The sequence below is a fragment of the Myotis daubentonii genome, chromosome 1 (assembly GCF_963259705.1).
Source record: "Myotis daubentonii chromosome 1, mMyoDau2.1, whole genome shotgun sequence".
Lineage (NCBI taxonomy): Eukaryota > Metazoa > Chordata > Mammalia > Chiroptera > Vespertilionidae > Myotis > Myotis daubentonii.
This window is the reverse complement of record NC_081840.1, coordinates 8,237,948-8,256,707: the sequence shown is the minus strand read 5'-3', so window position 1 is coordinate 8,256,707 and position 18,760 is coordinate 8,237,948. Positions and strand designations below refer to the sequence as shown.

The 18,760-nt window shown below is 54.9% G+C and overlaps 1 protein-coding gene across 1 annotated transcript in view; it reads right to left on the bottom strand.

Moving 5' to 3' along the window:
• The window catches only part of LGMN (legumain), a 254,837-nt gene that overhangs the window by 126,815 nt on the left and 109,262 nt on the right, over window positions 1–18,760 (bottom strand). The window lies entirely within an intron of this gene.

Genomic DNA, 18,760 nt, shown 5'->3' with positions numbered 1-18,760 from the left:
CAAGGAAAAATAGCCAGTGTTGGAACCAAGATTTGAACCTGTCTGGTCCACAGGCCCTGCTCCCTCCTACACCACCATTTTCTTTCTTTTTTAAATATATATTTTTATTGATTTCAGAGAGGAAGGGAGAGGGATAGAGAGATAGAAACTTCAATGATGAGAGAGAATCATTGATCGGCTGCCTCCTGCACACCCCACTCTGGAGATCAAGCCCACAACCCGGGCATGTGCCCTGACCAGGAATCAAACCATGACCTCCTGGTTCCTAGGTCAACGCTCAACCATTGAGCCATGCCGGCTGGGCTACACCATTTTAAATGAGATTTTAAAACAGCCCTGGTTACCCTGGCCAGTGTTGCTCAGTGGTACAGCATTGGTCTCAGGTTCTATACCTGGGATGCAGGTTCGTTCCCCAGCCCTGGTGTTACAGAATTTACCAGGTGACCGAAAAATACACAGGAAAAACCCATTTATCTTCAGATGTTTCTCATGGACTAGTACAGGACGCAGGGGAGGCTGTTTCTCTCAAATCCTGAGCCTTAACATGGAGGCTTTCCCTTTTTATATTCTCTAGGTCTCTTTGTCTCCCAAATATGGAATGGGGCGTCCGGACCTTTCGCGGGCTTTGCAAAAAGCCCCATGTGCTGGGATGGGGGCAGTGGGACCACATCTCAAGGCCTGGCCTGGCGCCAGCACTGGTAACTCCGTCGGGGATGGCTTGTGGCCGCTCTAAAATGGGAGTAGTATCTAGGTAAACAAGTCTTGCCGGACCAGATAATTAGAGGTATAGGCTAACGAGAATGTGCATCTGTTACCGGCACCGATTCAGGTAGCTAGCCCCCAAACACGTCTCATTTTCCCCATCACTGGTTGGGGCTTGTGCAGGAGGCAACCGATGGATGTGTCTCTGTTCCTGCACATTTCATATTTAGAAAGAGTAGCTTTGACCCCTGTTCCATCACGGGGTCCCATCCAACCCCGTCCCTGTGGTTCAACCTGGTATCGCACACGACGTTGTCAGAGAAGAAAACCAAAGGATCCACATCAGATACAGTAGTACCCGCTCCCCCCACCCTCCCAGCCATCACTGGTCTCCTGCACTCGGGGGGAGAAGCAGATGAGCCCACTGCCCTGGTGTCCAGCTTGGGCCTGAGGCTGCCCTCCCCGGGGTCCGGGGAGCCCCAGGGCGGGGGGTAGGGGTTGGAGCAGCCACCCACAGGGATGGTAATAGTGCTACTTCCCTTCTGATGAGACTGGCTCATGCAGAGTGGGGTGGGGCAAGCCTTTCTCCCCAGGTGGCAGGGGTGCTCGGAAGGTGCCCTAGTCACAGCTAGCAGGTGGTCCAGTTCTGCACCCCTCAAGATGGCCCCCAATAATCCTCCCCTCCTCGCACTCGCTGCCCTGTTGGTCCTCCCTACTGAGCAGGGCCGACCTCTGAGCAGCAGGGTATTGCAGAACTGACCATGACTGGCTCCTGCGGCCTGGTCACAGCCGGACCATTCTCTCTGGGGGAAGCCAGCTGCCGTGTCGGGAGGACGGGCAAGCAGCCTCATGGAGAGGCCCGTGGAGTGAGGACCGGAGGCCTGCCAACAGCCAGTGCCAATGTTCCGTTTGCAGGAGTGAGCACCTGGAAGGCGGAGCCCCCAGCCTCCATGGAGCCCTCAGATGAGGCTGCTGCCCGGGCCGACGTCTTGACTGCACCCTCGCGGGAGATGCTGGGACAGAGGCACAGCTCAGCCACTCGGGGATTCCCAGCCTCAGAAACTGCAAGATAATCAGTGGTTACTGTTCTTTGATGCACTACACTTGGACATAATTCCTTACACAGTAACAGAGAACTCATACACGCAGGGAAATGGTGTAGCCGGGGACTGTAAGTGTGTAAGTGTCTGGGTGACTCTGGAAAAATCTTTAAAACAAACAATGTTTTCACATCAGGACTCAGAAATGACACCCAAGAGACATTAGCCTTAGGGAATGTATTAGTGAGAATTGTTCCTCTTACTAAAGACCAACTTAACCCATGAGCTTAAGGGGGGGAAAATGTGAATGACTTATAATTAGATCATGTGACTCAGAAGGGTGGGGTGTGGTGAGCACGGTGGGGTCAGGTTTCCGCAATTCCAGGCTCCCAGAGTTCAAGGGCGTGAGCCGGGGGACGGGAGGGAGGCTGAGTCAGCAGGACACTGTCTCCAGCATCCTCTGAACTCTGAATAGGAAGGAGTACCCGTGTCAGAGACACATGTCCAGGCCAGGAGAGCAGAGTCCCCACATACCTGTGGGCTCATCCTCCACCTGTCCCTTCCATCCCAGGGTCCCAAGCTGCTGTCCTCCACCCTCTACTCGCCTCACACCCCTGCCCCTTTAGCATCAAGACCTCGAGTGCTCATCCGGCTCCTCTGGCATCTCCACCCGGCCCAGGGCCACTGGCCCTTACCCTTGCCATGGCCAACACTGACCCCATGGGGCTGCTGTCCTAGAGAAACACATAGAAAACATTGTATAGTGGCCATCATCACTGTAGGAAACCACGCTAACCCTCTCTGTGAGCGTCTCATGGAGCTTCGCAGCGAGCTCCCACGCCTCTGACTTTTCTCCTGCAGCCCAAAGCCCTCACCCTTCCCTTCCCTATGCCTCATGTGGCACATGCTTCATTGTGGCCTGTCACCTGCTTGGCACCATGCTGGCCGGGCTCTCTACTGTTGGGTAATATTCTTTCACAGAAAAGGTAACACGCTCGGGGAGAGGGTGATGGAGCTGGGGCTAGAGACCAGGTCTCCAGACGCCCAGTCCCACCCTCTGCACAGTCCACAGCCCAAGGTGAGGCGCTGGGTTTGGCTGATCCATCAGGAGCCACGTGGGGATGGAGGATGAGCCCACAGGTATGTGGGGACTCTGCTCACACACCCTGGCCACACAGGCCATGTCCACAGAGAGTGTCCTCTTGGGACTGTTCATACCAGAGACCTGAGCATCGTGAGATGTCTGGGAGTCAGGGCTAGGGGCCTGGAACCCGGCACTGGGACAGGGTGGGGTGGGAACAGATGAGTCCAGGGGCCTGCAGGTAAAATGCCCTCATCTTGCAGTCACAGGTCAGCCAGCCCCACGCGCATCAAACTGCTACCAATGGATCGTCTCTAATGTGAAAGCCCCAAATGCAAAACAGATGCCGGAGGAGTTGTTCTCTTTAAAGGAGGAGGGCAGGAGCCAGCCTCCATCCACCAGTCCCCACCCAGGACACCTCTGGGGAACCAGGGGGCTCTGCAGAGCAGTTTCAGGACACAGATCTTGTCCAAACTCTTCTTGGCAGGAATGAGTAAGCTGAGGCCAGGGGGTGGGTTAGGGACGGAGGCTTTAAGGAGCTCACTGGAGACTGGTCCATCGGAGTAGGACGCACTGTCCTGCTGCCAGATCCAGGGAGATGCACAGAGGCCTCGGTCTGAGATGAGAGTTACCTGGATGGAGAGGAAAGGCCCAGGTTCCAGGCGCAGCTCTGCCGTTGGCTCCTTTGGGGCTTGGTTTGTGTATCAGACAGGATGAGCTAGGTTATGCTGCAACAACAAGTAAGATCCCAAAATCTCAGCGACTCAAAAGAACGAAACCACAAAAGTTTATTACACACACACACACACACACACACACACACACACCCTGCCAGTCTGGGGAACTCCAGAGCCACTGTCCCCTGTGAGATGACTCAGTAGTCCAGCTGCTTCCGTCTTCTGGCACTTCCTTCTCCACACACAGCTTCAGGGTTGGCCAGGGCGGGAAGGGAACAGGGAGTATCTGGCTCCAAACTGCTTCATCCAGAAGTGAAGCACAGCGCTCCCGCTCACAGTTCTCTGCCGAAGAAAGTCAGATAGATGGCCACGCTCACTCCGGCGGCGGGAGCCGGTACCATCAGAGGATGACAGTTTGTCTAGAAGTTGCTGGCGAGCCCTAAAAATGCCACCCGCTCTTTCCAAATCTGCAAAGCAAGCAAAATAGCCCCTGCCACCGTTCACGCTCATTCACTCGCAGATCTGACTCACCGGTTTCCGTTGTGCGGGGTGCTGGTGAAACAGTGGCGTAGGATTAGAACTCGGGTCTTCTGACGCTGAAGCCAAGGCTTTGCCCTCCCCTTGTTCACCTTCTCCGCCAGCCCCACTCATATTTTGGTCTTACTTTTGGCTTCTCCCTAAAGCAGAGCCTGGGTGCAGGGAGTTTACTTGAGAGTTGAGCCCAGGAGGCCACAGTGAGGGAGCCAGGGAGTGAGACAGGCAAGGAGGGGACGCCAGCCATGTGTGCAGAGCAAGCTGGTCACTGGCGTAGGCCACTAGGCCCCCTTGTCACCAGGGACCCTCTGAGGAACCGTCCTGAGCAGTGGGAAGCTGGCGTGTGTACCCCTGACTGCTGTCCCCCACTGATGGAGGGTGGTTCCGGGGGGAAGTGAGCACCCCTTTTCTCACTGGGGACAGTGCTGCAGCCGATGTCCAAGGAGGGCTGGGGACACGAGGTGCAGAGCCCCAGTAGCATCCACTACAGATGCTGGAGGAAGAGCCACGCCTGTCACGAAGCCACATGGACACCAGCACGAACAGCCCTGCGCAGCCGAACAAAGGAGGCACCGGCCTCGGGCAGCTGCGAGCTATTTTCCTCTAACCTCCTTCCCGATTCGGAAGGAGGCAAATGCTCTGCATAAAAATGAGGGGAAAATAGCAGCAATGTGGTGCCAGGCGCGGAGAGGGTGGGGGCCGCCACCGGGGCCGGGAGGGCGCTTCGCGCTGGCTGGGGCACTCTGTCCAGAAGTCGGGAAAGTGCGATTCCCAGGGCGCATGCCTGGGTTGCAGGCTCAATCCCCAGTAGGGGGCATGCAGGAAGCAACCGATCGATGTTTCTCTCTCATTGATGTTTCTCTCTCCCTCTCCCTCCCTCTAAAATCAATAAAAACATATTTTAAAAAGAAAGAAAGGAAGGCGCCCCTGTCCCCACGGCTTTCGTGGAACTATGACGCGTGGATGCAGTCCACTCGTATCTCAGCAAGGAGGACCCCTCTGTCCACTGACTTCCACTACTGCTGCGTGAGATTGGGGCTTTCCCAGCACCCTGTCCTGCTCACATCCCGCGAGATTCTCATCCGCTCAGCAGCTGCCTTCCATGCAATCACAGGGAGGGAAGGGGTGTGTGGGGATCGGGGAAGAGGCCAGAGGGGAAAAGGAGTCACACATCCACCCCGATGCTTCTCAAAGACCTCCTGTCCTAGAGCCATTGGGTGGGTCCCCACACCTCAATTCTGAGTTAATCCACTGAGGATAGAGTCTTTTTAAAAAAACATGTTTTTATTGATTTCAGAGTAGAAGGTAGAGGGAGAGAGAGAGATAGAAACATCAATGATGAGAGAGAATCATCAATTGGTTGCCTCCTGCACGTCCCACACTGAGGATTGAGCCTACAACCTGGGCATGTGCCCTGAACAGGAATCGAACCGTGACCTCCTGGTTCATAGGTCGATGCTCAACCTTTGAGCTACGCTGGCTGGGCCACCGAGGGCACAGTCTTGGAGCCAGGCCCCGAGCCTATGGGCGGTGTGTTTATTTTCATGGGGCTTTGCATTAAAAGCACAAGCATGTGCAAGATTGATGCTGAAATCAGGGACCAGGAAGAAGAGGCGGCCTGCTGGGGGGAGTGTCCTAACTCTAGACATGATTATATTTACACTAGAGGCCCAGTGCATGAAATTCACGCATGGGTAAGGTCCCTAGGCCTGGCCAGCAATCGGGGCTGATTGGAGGGCCTTCTGGCTGCCGGCCGGGGCCTTCCTTCATTCTGTGCCACCCCCTGGTGGTCAGCGCACCTCATAGCAAGCGATTGAACTCGTGGACTCCCGGTCAAACTCCTGAGGGGACACTTTGCATATTGGCCTTTTTATATATATAGATCACCCAGAAATCTGATGATTACCTGCCCAATACCACTCAGTGGGCAAAATCCTTATTGCTTCTGTCTCGGTCTCCTCATCCTGTCAGGGCACAGTAGCAGTTCCTTCCGCAAAGGGCTGTGGTGGGAGAATGAATGAATGCGTGTGAATCCTTAGAACAGTGCCTGGCACAAAGTAACTTTTCGATACATGTTATTTTGGGGGCTTGTCTTTTTATGGTGGCGGTTGTTACGAATATTATTACCTTGTTCATTCAAGTATAGAGCCTTATAGGTATCCAGTTAATGTTGAACGAGCGATTGAAATAAACGCAGGGGATAAAAGGCTGGAAGCAGATTAGATCAAAGATTGAAACAGACACTTGGTTTGCACTTGATTTGGTCTAATTCGTTATTGTGATCTGGTATCCATGGGAACTGCTGAGCAGCGAACTCAGAACAGACAGTTTTCCTCTGTACTGAGTACGCCAAGGTACATGTGGGCCTCTGCAGTGCGCAGCCACAGAGGGGGCAGGTTTCTAACCAGCCTGCTCCAGGCGGTGAACTCTCCCAGGGCAGGACCCATGACTACAGACACTCAGAAACCGGCGTCTACACAGTTGCTAGGACAGGCACATGCTCATGCCTTTTAGGTGAAGGGATGAGTGAATGAATGAATGAATGAATGAATGTTGTCTGATTGGCTCAGGAAATGGCAGGACTGAACCTTCCATAAAAAACTGCAGACACTTCCTCTGGGAGGGGCTGGGGAAGGCGGGATTAGCCATCACTTGGCACTAGATCAGATTAAATGTCAGAATGATTGACACCATTCATTGAAACAGGATTAGACCCAGCTCAAGTTCAAGTCCAAAGTGGTGAAGAGCTGGGGCTGTGGGGGCCAGGAGACCTGGGAGGAAGTACTGGCTCAGCCGCACCCCAGCTGTGTAAATGCAGGCAAAGGATGTCGTTCTCTGGGCTCAGCTGCAGCCTGTACGCTGGGCCGATGGCACTTCCGTCTCAGGGGGCATGTGCAGGTGAAGGGGCCCAATGTGTGAAGCCCTTTGCTCCCTGGGAAGGGAGCCGTCGCCTTCATTGTAACGTCTGTGAAGTGGGGGTGACAGGGGCCCTCTCCTTCCCTAAGGGATTCGGGGACACTAATGGCGTAAGGGATGGGAGAGGCTTTGCACACTGAGCGCAGATCACGCTGCGGGCCACGGGGACGGCTCGCGTAGCAGAAAGAGCCTGAGCCTGGAGCCCCGTTGGAGCCAGTCTCCCGGGGGGGGGGGGGGGGGGGCGGACGGGACGGGGAGGGGGGAAGGGGGCACAGCACCCAGAAAAGGAAAGACCCCAGAAACCCAGTGGGAGCTTCACAGGGCCATGGACTTGGGGGCCAGGCCGCCTGGGCTCAGGCCTGCTCTTGCTCTCCCTGCTTTCCATCGGGCGGGCCTCAGCGCCTTGCCGGTGAAGCGGCCTGGCCGTCTCAGGGCGGTTGTGGGTTAGGGGGCCCCAGCCTGTGGGTGGCTCAGTTCACATTCGGTAAATGTGGCCGCCCCCACTTCTCCCCCACCCACCCCCTCTCAGGGCACAGCGAGTCCTTCCGAAGCTTGTCCAGTCTCCGGTTGGCACAGTGTGATGAGAAAATAAGCCAGGTCAGCAAGGGGACACGAGGCAGGGACTGCTGTTGCCCCCTTTCCCAGGGCGGGTGACTGAGCCCAGCCGGCACCGGCTGCCCACCCAGGTCTGTCCATGCACAAAGCTGGTGCCCGGGCACCGTCCAGGGTCCCTCTCCAGCTCTGACTCCAAACTTGGTGAGCGTCCCAGGGCTGAGGGAGAGCACAGGGACAGGAACCAACGGGGTGCTTCCCCAGCCCGCACCCCATCCCACTCCACCCCACCCGACTGCCACCCGTCCCCCACCCCTCCCCTCCCTCATGTGACCCCTCGCCCTGGGGCACTCTCCTGGGCCAGGGGGCCCTTCAGCCTCCGCAGAAGCCAGGAGAGGGGCACGGATCACAGTGTGGCCAGTCCTCTGCCACAGATAACAGCGTCATTAGGAAATTGCATTTGTCCTTATCTCTCCCTCTCACCCTTTATTACTTCTCAGGGGAGACGCTGTAACCATGGCCTCTCCCTCTGCAAATTAAGCCAGTCTCCTGGCGACAGGCACAGGCCAAGGGGCTGCTGTCAGGGGGCGGGGATGAGGGGAGAGATTACATCTTCAGGTGCAGGGACACCCTGTCCCTCAGCGCAGGGCGTGCTGACAGGCCCTGGCGGACTCCCGGGAGCACAGCCAGTGCCGCAGGAAATGTGCTGGGTCCAGAGGAGGAAGCGGGGATAGTGCCACGCACGCTGCCCTGGCCTGCTGTGGGGCCTCGGGCACTTAACCTCTCTGAGTCTCAGATTCTCACGGGTCCAATGATAAGCCAGCTTGGCCTGGCAGACATCTGCAGCTACATGTATCTCCATGTACTCTGGATCCTGTGGGATTTTTTTTTTTTTTGAAGGTATGTACTGGTGGGCTTTTTAAAGTTAAAATATAGTAGTCACATAATATTATATTAGTTTCAGGTGTTCAACAAAGGGATTCCACATCGTGCAGCTCTTTTTGAAAAGGGCGCTTTATTGGCCTACATTTGCACATATCGGTAATGTTCCATTTGGTAAGTTCTAACGTATGCGTCCCCCTGGGAAGACATCGCCACCGTCACGCGAGGGGACCCGCCCACCCATTACCTCCCCAATTCCCTCCTGGCCCTGTGGCCTCTCCTTCCCCGCCCACCTCCACAGCCCAGGCAACCAGCGATCTGCCTTCTGTCACTGCAGATCCGTGTGCATGTCCCCGAGCTTTATACGCACGGATGGCACGGTCTGTACCCTCTCTGTCTGGCTTCTATTTCGAGCCATCCACACTGAGGTGCATATCAATCGTTCCCATCTTCTCATTGCCAAGTCCGGCTCATGAGACGGAGAAGCTGCAACCTTTTCACTCATTTATCTGATGACAGATATTTGGGTTGTTTCCAGTTTGGGGCTCTGACAAATAAAGCTGCTTTGAATATTCACGGACAAGAGCTGAACAAGAGCTGACTGTTCTCCTTTGTCTTGGGGAGCTCCTGGGAGTCCAGTGGCTGGGGCGTACGGTGGGTCTATGTTTCATCTTTGAAGACGTGACAAACTGTTTTCCAAAGTAAGCGTACCACTTTGCATTCCCTCCAGCAGTGTACGAGCTCAAGTTCCTCCACTTCTCCACAACGCTCAGTGCAAGCAGCCTTTTTAATTAAACTAAATTTAATCAATTAATTTATTTATTTTTATTGATTTCAGAGAGGAAGGGGGAGAGAAAGAGATAGAAACATCAATGATGAGAGAGACTCATTGATTGGCTGCCTCCTGCACGCCCCCTACTGGGGACTGAGCCTGCCAGCCGGGCATGTGCCCTTGGCCGGACTCAAACCCGGGACCCTTCAGTTCGCAGGCTGACGCTCTATCTCTAGCCAAACCAGCGAGGGCCAGTCTTTTTTTTTTTTTTTTTTTAATATATTTTATTGATTTTTTTACAGAGAGGAAGGGAGAGAGATAGAGAGTTAGAAACATCGATGAGAGAGAAACATCGATCAGCTGCCTCCTGCACATCTCCTACTGGGGATGTGCCCGCAACCCAGGTACATGCCCTTGACCGGAATCGAACCCAGGACCCTTCAGTCCACAGGCCGACGCTCTATCCACTGAGCCAAACCGGTTTCGGCGAGGGCCAGTCTTTTTAATTGTCGACATTCTGCTAGTCGTGGGTGGTATCTCCCTACACAGTGCGGGCCCGGGCGCCTTTCTCAGTTAGAAGGTGAGGCAGGGCCAGAGCCCCTGTGGCTCTCCGCGGGCACCTGGCACTGTCCTCTGCTGCTGGAGCGGCTGTGGGGACACAAGGTGGCCTCCCGAGGACCTACGGGACTTGCGATTGTGGCACAGGGCACTCGGGGCTCAGCTCTCACTGAGCTCTAGGCCTCAGTACCCTGGCCCCGTGTGCCCTCGGGCATCCTTACTGGCACTTGTACCTCAGGAAGCAGATCGCTCACAGGGGTGCCAGGATGAGGTGGCTGAGTGGCCAGGGAAGGTCCGGGCCTGAGCTAGAGCTTCATCTAACCACCAGCCCGAACCGCCTGTCCTGGAGCCGGAAGCCAAGAGGACTGGGAGCCAGGGCGGCGGGGCGTGGCTTCTTCAGCGCGTCCTCACGGGGCACCACAGCAGCTGAGCCTCAGGACTCCAGGCTGGAAGGTCTTGGGCAGGTGGACGAGGCTGAGGACACCAGTTGACAGCTGGACTGACCTAGGTCTCTGTCAGGGGTGGGTCTGGGATCCAGCCCACGTGGCCCAGGATTCTCTGCCCGCTTCTGTAGGGGCTGCAGCAGCGGTTCTCAACCTGTGGGTCGCGACCCCTTTGGGGGTCGAATGACCCTTTCACAGGGGTCGCCTAAGACCATCGGAAAACACATATATAATTACATATTGTTTCTGTGATTAATCACCATGCTTTAATTATGTTCCATTTGTAACAATGAAAACACATCCTGCATATCAGATATTTACATGACGATTCATAACAGTAGCAACATTACAGTTATGAAGTAGCAACGAAAATAATTTTATGGTTGGGGCCACCACAACATGAGGAGCTGTATTAAAGGGTCGCGGCATTAGGAAGGTTGAGAACCACTGGTCTGGGGGCAGGAGAAACAAGGAACCCAGACCGCTGAGTGAGCTGGGGAGCCGGGAGAGGGTGGGAGGACAGCCTGTTCTTTGGGGGAGAGGCTGCTCAGCTAATTGGCTAAGATCAGGAGAGAAGAGGCCCCAGCATTGCCTTGCAGGCCCCAGACATAGGGGCTCCCTGGCCTCCTTGTAGGCCGAGCTCCCCAAGCTCCCCCTGCCTGCACCCCTGCCCCCAGCTGGGCCGGCTGGCGAGGGGCAGGACCTGAGGCTGAGGGATCAGCTTTCCACCTTCCCTCTGTGCAGAGCAGACCCAGCCCAGCCTCAGCTCTCCAGGGCCCTCCTTCAACACCCCTTCCCCCAGGGCTCAGCTCTGCAGGGCACTAGATACAGCTGTGGGAGCTGGGTCACCTTGAACATCAGACACTCGATCCTAAAGGAAACCACATCCTAAAGTTACTGTGAGCAGGTCGGTGCTGACCTGACTCAGCACTCATTCTGGGCCAGGCCTGTGTCCAAACACCCGACTCACCGCGACTCCATGAGCGGTCACAGAGCCCGGGAGGCACGTACTATCATCAACATCCCCATTCTACAGATGGGAAGGCTGAGGCTCTCCCAGAAGTTGAGGGGCCCAGCTCTGCTGATGCTGAAGTTGAAGAAGGTAGCGCATTAGTCAGTCAGTGAACTACAAATGGAACCACATGAACCAAATGCCCCACCAGAGGAGAGAGAGAGAGAGAGAGAGAGAGAGAGAGAGAGGAGGGAGCTGTGACAGCCACCTGAGACACCCCATATGGTGAGCACCCAGGAACTTTCCCTTTTGTTATCAGCACCCCTGAGCCACCCCAGACACAGCAAGCGCTACAGATGTCAGTGACTGAGTTTTCTCAGTTAAATTCATAGAAATCACACAAGGAATTATTTCGGCCACTTTGTGGAATAGGAAACAGGCTCAGAAAGGTTAAGTGACTTTTGCAGGTGACGCTGCAGTACCAGGCAGAGCGAGGACCCACACCTTGGTCTCCTGAGGCCACAGCGAGCTCTTCCCATCATCACAAGCGGCTCCCGCCAGCTGGCGGGGCTCTGGGGGCCCTACAAGCAGCTTTTGGGGGCCCATCGGGTTGAGAGCTTAGGGCAGTGATGGCGAACCTATGACACACGTGTCAGAGGTGACACGCGAACTCATTTTTTTGGTTGATTTTTCTTTGTTAAATGGCACTTAAATATATAAAATCAATATCAAAAATATAAGTCTTTGTTTTACTATGGTTGCAAATATCAAAAAATTTCTCTATGTGACACGGCACCAGAGTTAAGTTAGGGCTTTTCAAAATGCTGACACGCCGAGCTCAAAAGGTTCGCCACCACTGGCTTAGGACCTGGAAGGGGGCTGTCTCTCCCGGGTGAGGCCGCTGTGCGCCCTGTGGGAATATGGCTGCGGGACGCAGGAAGGAGGGGGGGCACGGGAAGGCTCCCCGCATTTCGGTTTGGTCCAGGCTGGCCCTTCTTTCCAACCTGCTGTGCCTCACGTCTCCAGTGAGCCAGCCTCGTGTCCAGGGCCTGGTGCCCGAGGCACCCTCCCCCACTTCTCCCACCGGCCTCCCGGGCTGGGGCCCCCTGAGCCCTCGTCCACCCACGAAGGCCTGTAAACAGCTTTATTAGATTAAACCAAACATCTGCCAAAGAAGAAAAGCAAAACCTTAATTGGAGGCCCCCGGAGATGTTTGCAGAGACAGGTGGGAGAGGGCCTAATGCAATCACCGCGCACTGGCCTCCGCGCAGCCCTCGCAGATAAACAACAGCATTGCCCGGCAACCGGCCTTTGCCACCTGGGGGCCGATAAGGGGCTGGGGGAGCTGAGTGTTTGGAAAACAGGGTTTTGTAAGCGGCCGAGGGCGTGTTGACTCTGCTGTCCAGGGCCCTGGCTCCCCCATCAGATAAGCAGCTGCCGCTTTCCCTGCGGGACAGGAAGAAAGCTACTCCCTGGGCGCCCTGCAGGGCCCCCCATGGAGATGTCACTCCTGGGACCTGGTGCTCACCCAAGGGGGCGTTCCTGGCCCTGGGACAGGCGGGGGCACGGCTTCTCCCTGTTCAGAAGCCTCTCTGCAGGGCCCCGGGACGGGTGGGCGTTGGGGCAGCTGGGAGCTAGCTGGGTCTGCCGGCACCTCCATAAAATGCCTTTGGGGGTCCCACCATCCCCATCCTCTGCTGCCCCTCTTCTCGCAATGACTCCTGTTTCTCAGATTCAAAGCCCAGATCCTCCCCGGTCCAGGAGGCCCTGCACAATCCGGCCTAGTCCTGCCTCGCCCACCACCACCCGCCCGCCCTCTGCCAGCCGCCCGGGCTTTGGTGCTGCCTCAAACCTGCCAGGTTTACTCCAGCCCCAGGGCCTTGGCTCTGGCCCCTCATTCTGCCTGGATGGCCTTCTCCCAGATCCCCACAGGGCTCTCTCCCTCGAGTCCTTCGCGTCCGCACTTAAGCTATGGTCTCAACGAGGCTCTCCTGCCACCTGCTTGATGGGGCCACACCCTCCCGCCCCACTCTTCCCAAGCCCCTTACCCTGCTCTGCGCTTCTCTCTTTAATTAATTTTTTAGAGAGAGAAGAAGAGGGAGAGAGGGAAACATGGATGCGAGAGCAAAACATCGATCAGCTGCCTCCTGCACACCCGCTACCGGGGACTGAGCCTGCAACCCGGGCATGTGCCCTGACCAGGAAACGAACCACGCCCTTTCGGTGCAGGGTGGCACCCAACCAATGGGCCACACGGGCCAGGGCTGCTCCTTCTGTTTCCACAGCATCGCCAGCTTTCGAGCACATACTCACTGTTGTTTATCGCCCGTCTCCCCAGCCTAGAGGACAAGCCCCGAGAAGCTCTTTTCCAAGAATCCAGACAGAGCCTGGAGCACAGCAGGTGCTCAGTGAGTGTTTGTTGAATGAGGGAATGTCTCCCTTCCCAGGCCCAACAGCTCTGGGAGAGCAGGTGGAAAAGAGGCTGGGCCAGAGAGAGGCCATCGTGCGACTGTCTGCAGAGGGTGCCTCCGCAAGGTCACTGGCACCCAGGAAAGGCCTGGGCGGCCGTCCCCCGCCACCCAAGATTAAAATTAAAAAAAAAAAAAGAACAATCAAGCCCAGAGTCAGGAGTGGAGGGAAAGCTATCAAGGCCTGAGACGCGGTGAGTGAGGCGTGAAGGGCACTGAGCTCAGTGTGGCTGCAGGACTGAGGACCATCGGGGCTCAGGGCGCGGTCAGACCCTCACCCCGGACAGAGCCCGTGGGGGTCAGCATCTGGGCTTGGGTGCCCTGAGTCAACGATGCGAGTGGACAGGGTTCATAAGGAATTTCTGGGTAGAGAAGGGGGGAGGGAATTCCGGGTGGAGAAGCGGGGAAGGAGCCGGGGTGGGGGGCGGGGGGAGGAGGAGTGAGGGGGGACGGAAGCCAACAGGCGTGCTTTTGCCACGGTGTGCGCTCTCTCCAGGATGAAACCTGCAGGTCTGGGTGGATTGGAGCCAGCGCTGTCTGGGGATTGGACATAAATAGTGCCCGGCACTGTCCCTTTCCTTCCACGCAGTGACAAGGGGCTACACCCACCGTCAGCACCCACTCACCGGCCGCCCTCCACGCCAGTGTTGCTACTTGTTGTCAGAACTGCTCGCTGCCCTGACTGGCCATTTCCCTGTTTCAATTGGGGTTCAGTTCAGAAAACAGGATATTAAGTGATTTTCAGAATCACGGGAAGAACTGAAGAAGCCGACTCTAAAGGGTGTTTCCAGAAACCACTCGCAAAACCAAGTCAGAACTGCGCTGCCACGGGAGCTGTGGGGAGCTGGCGCCACGGCGGTCCCCAGAGCCACCCACCCTGTCCCATCCACAACCCACACGGCAACAGGGTGGCTCTGCATTCTCTCTCTCTCCCTCTCTCTCTCTTTCTCTCTCCACACAACTCCAAATCCAGTTCCTGCTCCTCTGATTGGTAGAACCTAAATCACAACCGGGTCCTTATCTGCAAGGACGTCTGGGAAATGTAGTTTTCAGCTTTCCTATTTCTGCCCACAAGAGAGTTGGGATGAAGGTGGAGTCGACTAACCCACATGCCCTCCGCACACTCAATGCAAAGAGCTCCTGACCTTGCTTTCTCCCATCTCCTCCTCTCAGTGAGCTATGCTCCAGCTCCACCACCCACCCAGCTCAATGCTTCATGTGACATACAAAACCAAGGCAGGATATATATATATACATAGCGATAACCATAGGTCGTGTGCATGGGTCAGAGTTTGGCAGCATATCTTGGGGACCCAGTGGGCAGTGCGAAGGTTGGGACCTGCGGGTCCCTTGGCAGCTAACATGACTGCAAGACGAGCAGCTAAGCCATCTGCAGAGCAGACCTTACTCCTCTCTGGGTCCCTCCTCCTGCAGAAGGAATTCGGAGTTAGCCACGCCTTGGCTTTCTTTCCCAGGCCTTTGCGTTTCAGTAGGAGTGATTCCCCGTAAGGAAATTTGTCGGGGGCGGGAGGGGGGCGGGTGAGCAAGGACCTGACCATGTGCTCCAAACGAGAGGTCCCTGTGGCAACCAGGGGCAGCTCCAGAATATCAAGGTAAGAGGAGTGTGGGGGCAGCGACCTGAAAAGCAATGGGGCTAGATAATGTCCCAAGTTCTTGCATATACAAAGCAAGGATATGGCCTTATTGGAGATGGCAGGTGTAGACTTAGAGTAATAAAAATAGCTTTTCTCCACACTTCATCCACCTGAGTAAGACTGGAAAACACATGCACTTTCTCAGAATGAGAAGCCCCCCTAACGCTGTAGGTAGGAGCTTTTGGTGGGGGGTGCTGATGAGGCCCAGTTAAAACATTAGGCTGATAGAGGCCTCTGGCCCTGGGAAGGGGAGTGTGGAGGGACACAAGACAGATGACTGGCCCCCGGACCCCACCATTTCCCAGCTGTGTGACCCTGGGAGAGTTACTCCATCTGTCTGAGGTGTGGCTTCTGCGTATGACAAACAGAAATGTTAATAACTTAGCCATAGGCTTGTCGTAAACGTGAAATGAAACAGCACGTCTAGAGCGCTGCAGCAGATGTCAGAGCCCCACCTAGGCCCCCGGCCACCTGAGAGGTCACCTGTAGACAGTGCCCATACACACCGACAGCTTCCGGTGTTCTCTGCCCAAGGGTGTTCTCTGGCCCTGGGAGTCAGCTTGGCCCTTTCCCAGAGCAGAGCAGAGCAGAGTGCTGGTAAATCGAGCCTCCAGGAGAGACCCCCAGTGAAGGGAGGTACTCAGCTTGCTCACCCCATTGGCACAGTTCTGAGGTGCTGCCCTCAGAGGTGACTCCATCATCAGCACAACCTCCAATGGCTCTTCTCTTTTCCTTGCCCCACTTCCTACTTCCTTATTGTGCTTCCTGGAATCACTTCCAAATGAACTCGTTGCACCCCCAAATCCTTGTCTTGGCACCTGCTTTTGGAGAACCCAAACAAAGACAAGACTCGAACCCAGGGCCTGGCTCCTTACAATGTGCCCATCAGCAGCTCCATACACGGTTCCCCGTCAGAACCAGACAACAGCGATGATCTGAGAGGCAACTTCGTCAGTTCTCCCAAGGGTGGTGCACAGGGAGCGCCATTCTAGATGCATGCAGGAGACACTGGTTCATTGCCTACGGTGAGTGCCTTTGGGCGTCTGGGCTCCATCCTCTTGCAGAACGCCACCTGTCAACAGTGCGATGACGGCACCTCTCTCATAGGGCCGATGCAAACTCTCAGAACAGTGCCAGGTTCACAGGAAGTTTTCCGTGAGGTTAGTTACTGTCATCAGCCCCAGGGGTTGTGGAGGAGAGAGTGGTCATTGTCCTCCAGTATCCCCCTCCTTTAGTAAGCAGAACCCCCACAGCGGCTGCCCTGCCTCCCTTACAAATGCGTGTGTCCCGTGCCTGAGTGCTAACCCACGGGAGAAGCGATACATGCAAGTTCTGCATCATATCCTTACAAAGAAGCTGCTTGGCCTCCATCCACCCCTTGTCCCTACGTGATGATGATACATGGTGGTGACTAGAGTAGCTGCCTTGGTATCAAAGATGGCAGTCTCATGTGGAGCCACCCCATGAGCGAGTCTCACTATTCACTTCGTGGCTGCTGTGTGGCAGAGAAATAAGACCCATCTTATCCCTCTGTGTTTTAGGGGTTTTTGTCCCAGAAGCTTATCCTTACCTAACTGGTCCAGCCCAAAGATGGGGTCAAGGGCTGTGACTTTCTTCCTTCTTTTGTTTTCTTTTTCCATTGTGCCCACCATGTGCCCAGCACTATGCCAGGAACCAAAGTCCCAAAATGGAAAGGATGCAGAACAAACACTAAGGAAAAAAAGTGTAATGAGATAAAGGCAAATATTTTCTCTTTATTTACTTACTAATTTGAGAGAGAAAGAGAAACATTAATTTGTTGTTCCACTTATTTATGCATTCATCAGTTGCTTCTTGTACGTGCCCTGATGGGGGATCAAACTGGCAACCTTGGTATAGCAGATCGATGCTCTAACCCAGTGGTCGGCAAACTCATTAGTCAACAGAGCCAAATATCAACAGTACAACGATTGAAATTTCTTTTGAGAGCCAAATTTTTAAAACTTAAACTATACAGGTAGGTACATTGTTATTAATTTAATTAGGGTGCTCCTAAGGCTTAGGAAGAGCCACACTCAAGGGGCCAAGAGCCACATGTGGCTCGCGAGCCGCAGTTTGCCGACCACTGCTAACCAACTGAGCTACCTGGTCAGGGCCTAAAGGCAAATGTTTTCAATCTTCTGTGACAAATGCTCAAAGAAGTGTTGTGGAGGCAAGAAAAGGAGGCAGTTACCTCAGGACTGAAAAGGTATGGAAGTGGCCAGGCCACAGGGGAGGGAGTGGGATGGTAATAGGAGGCCTTCCAGGGAGGGGGAATGGCATGTGAGAACTCATGAGACGGCGGGACACATGGGGCATTTGGGCAAGACAAGCTCTACGTCCAACTTTCCCATTCACTTGCCATGGTGCTCACTCCAACTTCCTGGGTCTCTGCAGTTTGAAAATGTGCAAAGAAGTCAAATGCCTGTCTGACTTAGGCCCGGGGTGCTGTAAGGCATCAGCGATGGGCCATTCTGAAGAGCTATGACGCACAGTGCAAATGCTAGTGAGTGGCAATGTCACTTACAAAGCCTGGTTTGGGACATTTTTGCTGGCTGATTGTGCTCAGTCTCCTGAGAAACAGGGTCAGGCCCTTGGAGAACAGGCGTTCCTGGAGGCTGGCAGCGGCTCTGGAAGTTTCCACAAGGAAGGCCCACTCCCTTGGAAAGTGGTTCAGCTTTCTTCCCTTGTGGGGCAGTGACCATCCAGCGCCTTAAACATGTGGCCGAGCACGAGGGCTCGAGGGCAGAGGGAAACAACCAGGGAACCAACCTTACGCAAAACACTCGGGTTTTGAGAACACTCGGAAGAGGCCAGAGCTGTTCTCAAACACAGGATGGGTCACAGCGGCAAGAAGGTGGTCCTAGGGCAGTGATGGCGAACCTTTTGAGCTCCGCGTGTCAGCATTTTGAAAAACCCTAACTTAACGCTGGTGCTGTGTCACATATAGGAATTTTTTGATATTTACAACCATAGTAAAACAAAGACTTATATTTTTGATATTTATTTTCTATATTTAAATGCCATTTAACAAAGAAAAATCAACCAAAAAAATGAGTTCGTGTGTCACCTCTGACACGCGTGTCATAGGTTCGCCATCACTGTCCTTAAGGGGTTGATCGGGGCCACTGAGCAGACGTTACAAGGTCCCTCGCCACCCCCAGGAGAGCTGGGTTGAACTCCATTCAGTATATTCAACATTATCCATTCAATGCGTTCCTCTGTGCCGGGTACCGTGCTGAGCACTGTGTAAGCAATGCAGACAAAATGTTATTCAAATAAATGTATAGCTATCTGGTACAATGACAAGTCATGAAGGCACACTATTGGGCTGCCAGAGAGAGAGGCCCGACTCAGACAGGGGTCCTGCAGCCTGGTGGAGGAAGGATGGCTGCTGTGCGAGGACTGGCTGGGACCTCGGCTCTCAGTGGAGGAGCACGAGGCCCAGAGACCAGGAGTCTCTTGCCCAAGACACACCGCCACTCGGTGGAGCCTCGAGTGGTGGTGAAT